The 7996-nt window shown below is 42.8% G+C and overlaps 1 protein-coding gene across 1 annotated transcript in view; it reads left to right on the plus strand.

Moving 5' to 3' along the window:
- Window positions 1-333: 333 nt before the first annotated feature.
- erfl1 (Ets2 repressor factor like 1) overlaps window positions 334-7996 on the plus strand; it is a 41286-nt gene continuing 33623 nt past the window's right edge. The window contains exons 1-2 of the mRNA XM_019896022.1: window positions 334-431; window positions 3024-3164. The gene's annotated coding sequence lies outside the window, so the exon portion shown is untranslated. The remainder of the gene's footprint in view (window positions 432-3023; window positions 3165-7996) is intronic.

The following is a 7996-nucleotide window of genomic DNA, read 5'->3' on the forward strand; positions in this document are numbered from 1 at the left end:
ACACACACACACTCGCTGGCCTCATATATGAGACACGGGAGCGGAAACGGGTCGAATCCTACTTCAAATTCTCCTTCCTCTCGGCTTGTCGACCGGGGAAAACAAACCGACCCGAGGCACCGCGGATGGGGATTTACTAATTAACTACTTACACACACACATGCACACACATACGCGCACGTACGCGCGCCCGCGAGAGAGAAAAAAAAAGGAGAGAGAGGTACTTCCTCCCTCCTCCTACTCGCATCCATCCACTCCCCCCCCCCCCCCCCCCCTCCTCCTTGGCTCCATCTCCTCGGCGGGTTCAGGTTGCTAGTCGAGTGTTACCTCTCGGCGCGCGCGTTTGGATGGACTGACAGCTTTGCTCAATTTCCCTCGACAAGAAACACCAAGACAGGAAAAAAAAAAAAAACAGCAGGCCAAAACTGCAGGTGAGTTTAACCTTTGCCCTGCTCCCGTGCCAAATCTCGTTCGCTTAATCGTTATTTTCCGCCTCGCACCTGTTTCGTGCGCTTTAGGAAAAGTTGAGTGACTCCAAGTGGGCTATCACGCATGTTTTGGATTTGCAGTGGTGTCATCGGCGTGGGCTGCGTGTTTTATTTTGAGTGTTTTGCGTGTGCGTGTGTGTCTTTTCAGGATGGCAGTTGAAGGGGAAAACTGGTTCGTGCGTAATTTACGCACGGTTCCTTCTTTCATTTGGGTCTCGATATTTTTTCACGGACTGGATTCCGATGTGCATCCAAACATTGAGTTGGCGACGTGTCGAGAAATGTGCACGTGTTTGGGGAGGGGGGGGGGGGGGGGGGGGGGGGGGGGGGGGGGGGGGTGGGGGGGGGGGGGGGGGGGGGGGGGAGGATTTACTTTGGGCATGTGGTGGGTTCAGGGTGCGTTGCTTTCGCCGCCCGAACTGGCCCGGATTAACCTCTTCAAGTGTCTCCATTTGTTCGAGCCTTCACCTCCACGCAGCTTTGCGTCCATCAGTCAATTAAACACGCGCGCTCAAGGCACCACCCACACCAGATCTTACAATACAAAGATTTCCCGTCTTTCTCGGTGATGTTTTTACTCGCTCATGTTTCGTCTCTTTTTTTTTTTTTTTGTGTTATTGCTACACAACTTTTTCTTTCAAAACCACTTGCACTCCTCTTTTTTTTTTCAAAGTTTCTCTTACCCACACCGCGTAGCTATTGCTGTGTTTTACCTCGTGGGATGGAAAGCTCAAAATAATATTTGATTTTTTTTTTTTTTTGCGGTGCTTTCCGTGTTATTTATCAGACGTCCGTCCACCCAGCTTTTGATCCATATGCATGAAACGTGTGTGCTTGTGCTTGTGTGTGTGTGCGCCGCATGTGCGTGTGCGTGAGTGTGTTTATGCCCGCCGTGGGTGTGTGCGATCCCGTCAACGATTTGTGGCGGCATACGTGTTTGCCCATCGATCCACGCATGTAACTATTGCAGATGAAGAGGCCAATCAATGGATACACTCAATCCACAACCCGTCTTCGCTTCTTCCTCGTGTTGATGTTTTTCTCTCTCGCCAGTCAACTTTGCATCTTTAGTTTGGGCCAGAACCCGTTATTTTTTTTAATAATCCAATAATTTAAGGTAAACGTTTATCTCGTGTGCAGACTGTCAGAAAATGTCAACTTCTGCCACCAAAATCAGACAGTATTAATTGCATTTCGCCTGCATGTGTTTATCCGATAATTCTTGTTATCTTTCGTTTTTAAGCATGCACCTTTCGTTAGAAAATGTGTTTTAAGGCAGATTTTAACATTTTCTGCGCATTCTTATTTCACGTCATGAGGAATGAAGTGACATGAAAGCAGCAAAACGCCCGCGCTCCAGTTTTCTGTGATTTTTTTTTTTCTTGGCACGCGGCTTCCAAAACCTTACAATATGCCCCGATTGTTGTTTCTGAATGATTGTAGTGCGTTTTTAATACTTTATTTTCATGGGCGAATTGTGTGGTTTCAAGAAACTGGAGCCTGTCGCTCAAAGTACGACTTTTCTGAATTCAGCTATCGCATTAATTTCAAGACTTCCAGCTCGGTTGCCATTTATTTGTATTTATTTGTGTGTGTTGTGAACTGAGTGTAAAAGTAATTCCCGCTGGGAGGTAGTAGTTCTATTTTTTTAATCCCCAAAGGCCTTGTGCTACTTCGTTCGCTTCTTTTTAAAGCTCCTGCGCGACGGAAGCTGAGAAAGTTTCACAACGAGTTACTCGAATTAATGTAAGACTCATTAACTTCCTTTCCCGAATTTCGAAAGGGGGTGCGCAGTGTCACGTGATGAAAGCGCGACTGATTCGCTCCTCGTCGAGTGTGTTGCAGGCCGAGCGCGTCCACAGCAACCAGTCGGAAAGGCCCGCAATTAAAAACAACACACACCTTTTCCCGTCTTCAAAGAAAAAAAAAAATCAAAAACTTCCGCAAAATTATCCAACCGAAATACGACATGTTGTTTTTATTTCTTGTCCAAGAGAGTAATTGTGGAAATACATTAAAGACGGACCGTGACAGGAATAACAGGAACATCTGTACTTTTAAATCAAACTTTAAAGGGCATGTGGAACGAAAAAAATAAAAAATAAAATCTGCCTGACTTCGATACAGATCGAAGTCAACATTGTCTATTTTTAATATCATGTCTTTTGAATCGATTAAAAAAACGTTTTGGAACGAATAAAAAACAATGAAGACATTGTTGCTTCGCGTATAGATTTTAATATTGTTTATATTTGATGCGGTACTTTCCACCCGTGCGTGTGTGTGCTGTTTTTACGCCTAATATTTATTTATTTAAAAAAAAACCTGCTCATTAGTATAAAAGCAAAGTGAAAAGACTTTTTCAATGTGTTTTTTTTCCTGCTAAACTGTAAACAAGGAAATGACCGTAAATAAACGTCAAAAATTATGTACAGCTTTTTTTTTTGTCTCTGACACGTGATTGGCTGTTTCATTTATAACAGTTTGACTTGTTTTGCCGTTTTTTTTTTTTTTTGGTTTGTTTGTTTTTTTTAGAGACGCTTCGAAGTTTTGCGAGCCTGCTCGGGACCCAACCCAGGCGGCGAGCGTCTCCCGTGCGAGGCCGACAGACGGCGGTCGGGCTTCGGCCTCGGGTGAATCGCTGAGGCGCGGGGCGACGCGGAGCTCCAGCAGCAGGTAAGGCAAACTTTCACCGACGTCGACCTCACCTCCGCATTGATCGGCGTAAAATGCTCTTTGGGAAATGTTAAAATAAGACGACAGCAGGGGTACATGTACAGGAATTGGCATGGGACCATTTGAAGTAAAAACAAAACAAAACAAAAAAAAATCTAATATGTTTTTAAATTCCGAGAACATGTTCATAATGTATCTTTTGTGGCAAATCAAATTTTCCCATATGATTAAAAGACAACTAAAAAAATTACACATCAATCACATGCATTGAAATTTCAGCTTTGCTTTTTTTTTTTTTTTACAATTTAAAACCTAAAACATATTCCTGTAGCATTGCTGCGTACAAAAGTGAAAGAAAATAATTAGACATGAGATTATTACATTTATGGAAGGAAATAAAGCAGGTGAATAGCAAAATGTTCTACCTTTTTGTCCATGGGATTGTGAATACTTTTTTTGTGTCGTGGTTGGAGTAAACTGAAGATGTATACTGTACATAATTGTCAATAAAAAGAAGGCTCTAGTAAAATTAAAACCCTGACTCAACTACTGTACTGAAGTATAAAAAAAAAAAAATCCTCAAAGGTACACAAGTACAAAAATAAAACAAAATTGTTTAATCAATTTAGACAACATCCATTTTGATCCAACCCTTTCCATCCTGAAAATATTTAGTAGTGAACTTTATTTCGGTGAGTTTTTTTTCCCATGTGTCTGTAATCTTTGTTTTTTTGCAACAGTCAAGCATGTTGTTAAACTGTGTATAATGTCACAGCGGCTTCCAGTAAAATAAAAAGAAAGAAACATTGAACAGTTTGCTCATCATGCTAAATTCATTGTGATGGCGCAGCTCCTTCTGGTGTGCAATATAATTGAGTTTTTCACAGTTCTTTAAGTACTGTGAGTGACTCCGTAAACTGCTCGTTTTAGTTTTTTTGTTTTTGTTTTTTGTTTTTTTTTTTTGCAGAGGATGAAGAATATTTGCTAAATATATTCCTGTGAGTATCGTTGTATTGTTTGTCTCCATAAGTTGCTGCGCCCTTTGTGTTCAGAAGTCTGCGACTGAACACCACGACTTAGACGCTATCCATTAGCACCTTAGTGGCCTTTTGCATTGTTTGTTAGTTTGAAGCTAAGCGGACTTTTTATAAGGCAAAGTCAGGCAGTTTGTGTCATTGTCTTTGTTTTCTGTTGAGTTTTCGAATACACTTGAGGCCTTCTTGTTGCAGAATTGATGCTTGTTGCCAAGTGACTGCCGGGATACAAACGTCACTCTTATCTCAAATCGTTTGATTGCAAGTCACAGCAATGCCCAGTCACTGTAAAAACACGGCTACGCGTTCAAGATGATGTGCAAAAAAATGCCACGTCGATTTACAACTGAACGCAATGTTGCAGCAGACTCCTCAAAGGTGTGTTGTCGCCGGCAGCCGTTAACGCTGAAGATAGCAGCTGTGAAGGCCTCCGACACACACACACACACACACACACACACACACACACACACACACACACACACACACACACACACACACACACACGAGTCCTCCCCTTCCTGATATGAGCCCCTCAGCTCATCTTCCATTCTGCATCTCACTATTCATTATTCAGCGCTCATTTCTTGTTGTTTTCTGGGAGGGGCTTATTTCTTCTTCACAACCTGTTGCACGTGTAGAAGATTGTTGGGGGTGGGAGGGAGGTCTGGGGGACAGCTGCTGCAACCCCACCTCCTTACTTGTTGTCTGGCCATAAGTACAAACTTGTACACACTGATAAGAGTGGCAGCTTTCCATCTATCTCTGCCATCGGCGCCGTGGGCGCATTTGGCGGAGCGGCTGCGAGGCGTGAAAGGTCACGTAATCAATGGCGCGCAATTTGACAAATCCCCGCCGCCGCTCTTATCGTCCTTGTGGGCATTTTGATGCAGCGCCAGAAGCGGAGGCCGATAAACGCCTTAATCCTGGAAGCCAAGCTGCTGAAGTTGACTGTCAAGCTCAACGTCAAACTAAGAGAGTTGCAGGCATAGTGTGAGAGTGATTTTTAGATTATTTTGACAGATTTTTTTTTCAAGGCCCACAGAATATTGTGTTCAATGATGAAATTTCCATGAAATCAACCAAATGCAAGATGAGACTCTTGTTTCGACAAAAAACAACTTTGATGCATGCCTCCTCTCTTCTTTACTAATCAGCAAGGAAGATTCAAGAAATTCAACCGCTTTGTCCAAAACCTGGAGGAAAATAGATATTTGTGTCAACAAACATATCAATCAAAACGTTGACTTGGTTCCAAATATTTTTGCTTTCATGACATTTCTAAAATCGGAATAATGGTTTCACTCTGTAGAACCAGCTTTTTCAACATTTCGGAATCTTTTTTGAGAGCAAAATAATAGTCTGTGAATAACGTCAACTCACCAGTAGGACGTCAGCCGTTAGCGGATGTTCATGCGACCACCTTGTTATCTTTCCAAGATCGACGTTGTCCTTTTTCTAATTTATGACACACATACTTCTATATACATACATGAATATGTTCCCTTTTTGATTGTATGCTTCAGATTTGTCCAATTAATTTTGTTTTTTTGGACTGTGCTGTGGAGCTAGGACAATGAATAAACCGCCCTGCCGCACCCCATGATCAACAATTGGCAAACACCGCAACTCTCTGCTGTTGCCTCGGCTCATCACCACTCCTAAGAAGCACTTGCGATTTAAAGGGACGGATGAATGAACAAATAACTCAACCATGGCACTGAATGTTTTGATTCCAATGGACTTCTGAAGTCGTTCGTTGCATTTAATGAGTTCATGCTAATGGTAGCAGAAAATAGGAAATCCACAGAGCAACTAATATGTGAACATAAACTACACCAACACGTTTACACATTCAAAACGGTGTCTATTCTTTATCCTCAGTGAGGAGCTGAGATTTCTATATTGTACTTGCACACGTCTGCGTCCTGTCCGTCGGCCCGTCTTATCCTGTCTAATAAAAGCCTCCCTCCAAATGGACACCTTGATAAGGTTCCACCAAAACAGCTGCATCAAACCAAAATGGCCGACTTGCCGTTGAATATTTTCCATGTGTCCTTGAGACTTTTTTTTTTTTTCAATGTCCTGATATGTCATGATGGACATGTCCACCGAAAGTTTCCAGGGAGCACTATTGATACTACAGCTGACAGCTTGTAGATGGATGGAAACAAAAGGTGTGAGAGCTTTGGAGGTGTCGTGTGGCGCGTTTAAGCAGCCTGCAGCTGAGTGCAACCAACAGGAAAATGAGATTTTTTTTTTTTTTTTTCGCCCAACAGACTGGCCAACCTCTCTTCGTTTTGGAGCATACATTTCCAAGTAAGGGCACACAATTGTATGTTAGTGGTCATGAGGCGACTCAATTTCATACGTGGAAGTAAGTGTGACAGCTTGGTTTGGGCTTGGCAACGCAAAACTTTTCCCGTGATTCTCATTTTAAACATTCCAACTAAACAATTACATTGTTGTGATCGCAAGGTGTCAATTTTTTTTTCAAACTGTGAACGGAGTCCTCACACTTGATGAAGCAGCATGTAGCTCATGAGGCAACGTTACTTTGAACGCACCGTTCTAAATCGATTGTTCACAAATGTATGTTTGTGATCACACGACAGCTCAGTGCTTTGAATTACTGATGCGGCGGTCTTTAGACTTGATGAAGCATCATGTGGCTCATGACCCAACATCATTTTGAACGTTATGTTTCGGAGTAAATGTAAAAGAGACGGTTCAGTGCTTAGTATATTATAAGTGGGACAGCGTATTTTTGCACTTGGTGTAGCAGCATGTGGCTCTTTAACCATGGTCATTTTAAGAGGTTTGGTCCGAGTATCTGTACACACCGTTACATTTAATGCGTCCCCCCCCCCCCAAAAAGAAATGGGGGTCAAAAATGGAACAACCGACCACTTGGGTCAATTCGACCCAACTTTCTGGGTTGTTTTGTACAAAACAATTTTGGCTGCAAATTGGGATTTATTTATTTTATTTCAACATGAGTCCATGATGAGTCCAAGTGAAGGACGAAGTGGTCAACAATCCTCCCGCTGCAATCCGTGCTCCCATGTTCCTGATGTGTATCGCCCATGCTGTCGACGCGGGGGTCTATTGGGAGATGGCGCGCGGCGATAGCCGGGCACTGGTGTGACTCGGACACAACGGTACATAAATCAAACGCACAGGTTGGAGCGCTGCCCGCGTTTATCTGGCCTCCGTGATAGACTCTGCATAGACTCAGCCAGGTGTCGCCATGCCTTGTTAAGTGTAAGAGTAATGTTGTATTTAAACCATTGTTAAGGCCCTGCTTTCTTTCGAGGCACTCCATTGTTATTCTGACAGACCACAAGTGTGGAAATTAATGAGGCAAACTAAAGGACAGGAAATCCCCCCACGCATCATGGTTTCTGGGTTCACAGCTCTGCTATTTTTGCACTTGTTTTTTTTTTTTTTTGTACATGACATAACTCCGTTTTGTTCTGCCTCCCATTTATTTTGGGTGTAATTCTATTGTCGACCATTAGATGGTGGCGCAATAGGTAGTTCACCTCAGCCCAGTTTTGACTGAAGAACTCATCTTGAATCCTGCTTTTTATGCCAACGGAAAGCAACTGCTGGACGTTCATTTTAGCTCTTTCGGCATGATTATTGATGTGTATTGTGAAATACGTTAAGGTTCTCAATTCGGAGATTTGTTCCTTGTAATTGAGATGTGTTGCCTGTAAACACCTAGAAAACGGTGGGTAAATTATATAATAGAGGGAGTCATAAATTTTCATCACTGCTACTGGCGGGGGTGGG

The sequence above is a fragment of the Hippocampus comes genome, unplaced genomic scaffold (assembly GCF_001891065.2).
Source record: "Hippocampus comes isolate QL1 unplaced genomic scaffold, H_comes_QL1_v1.1 scaffold55, whole genome shotgun sequence".
Lineage (NCBI taxonomy): Eukaryota > Metazoa > Chordata > Actinopteri > Syngnathiformes > Syngnathidae > Hippocampus > Hippocampus comes.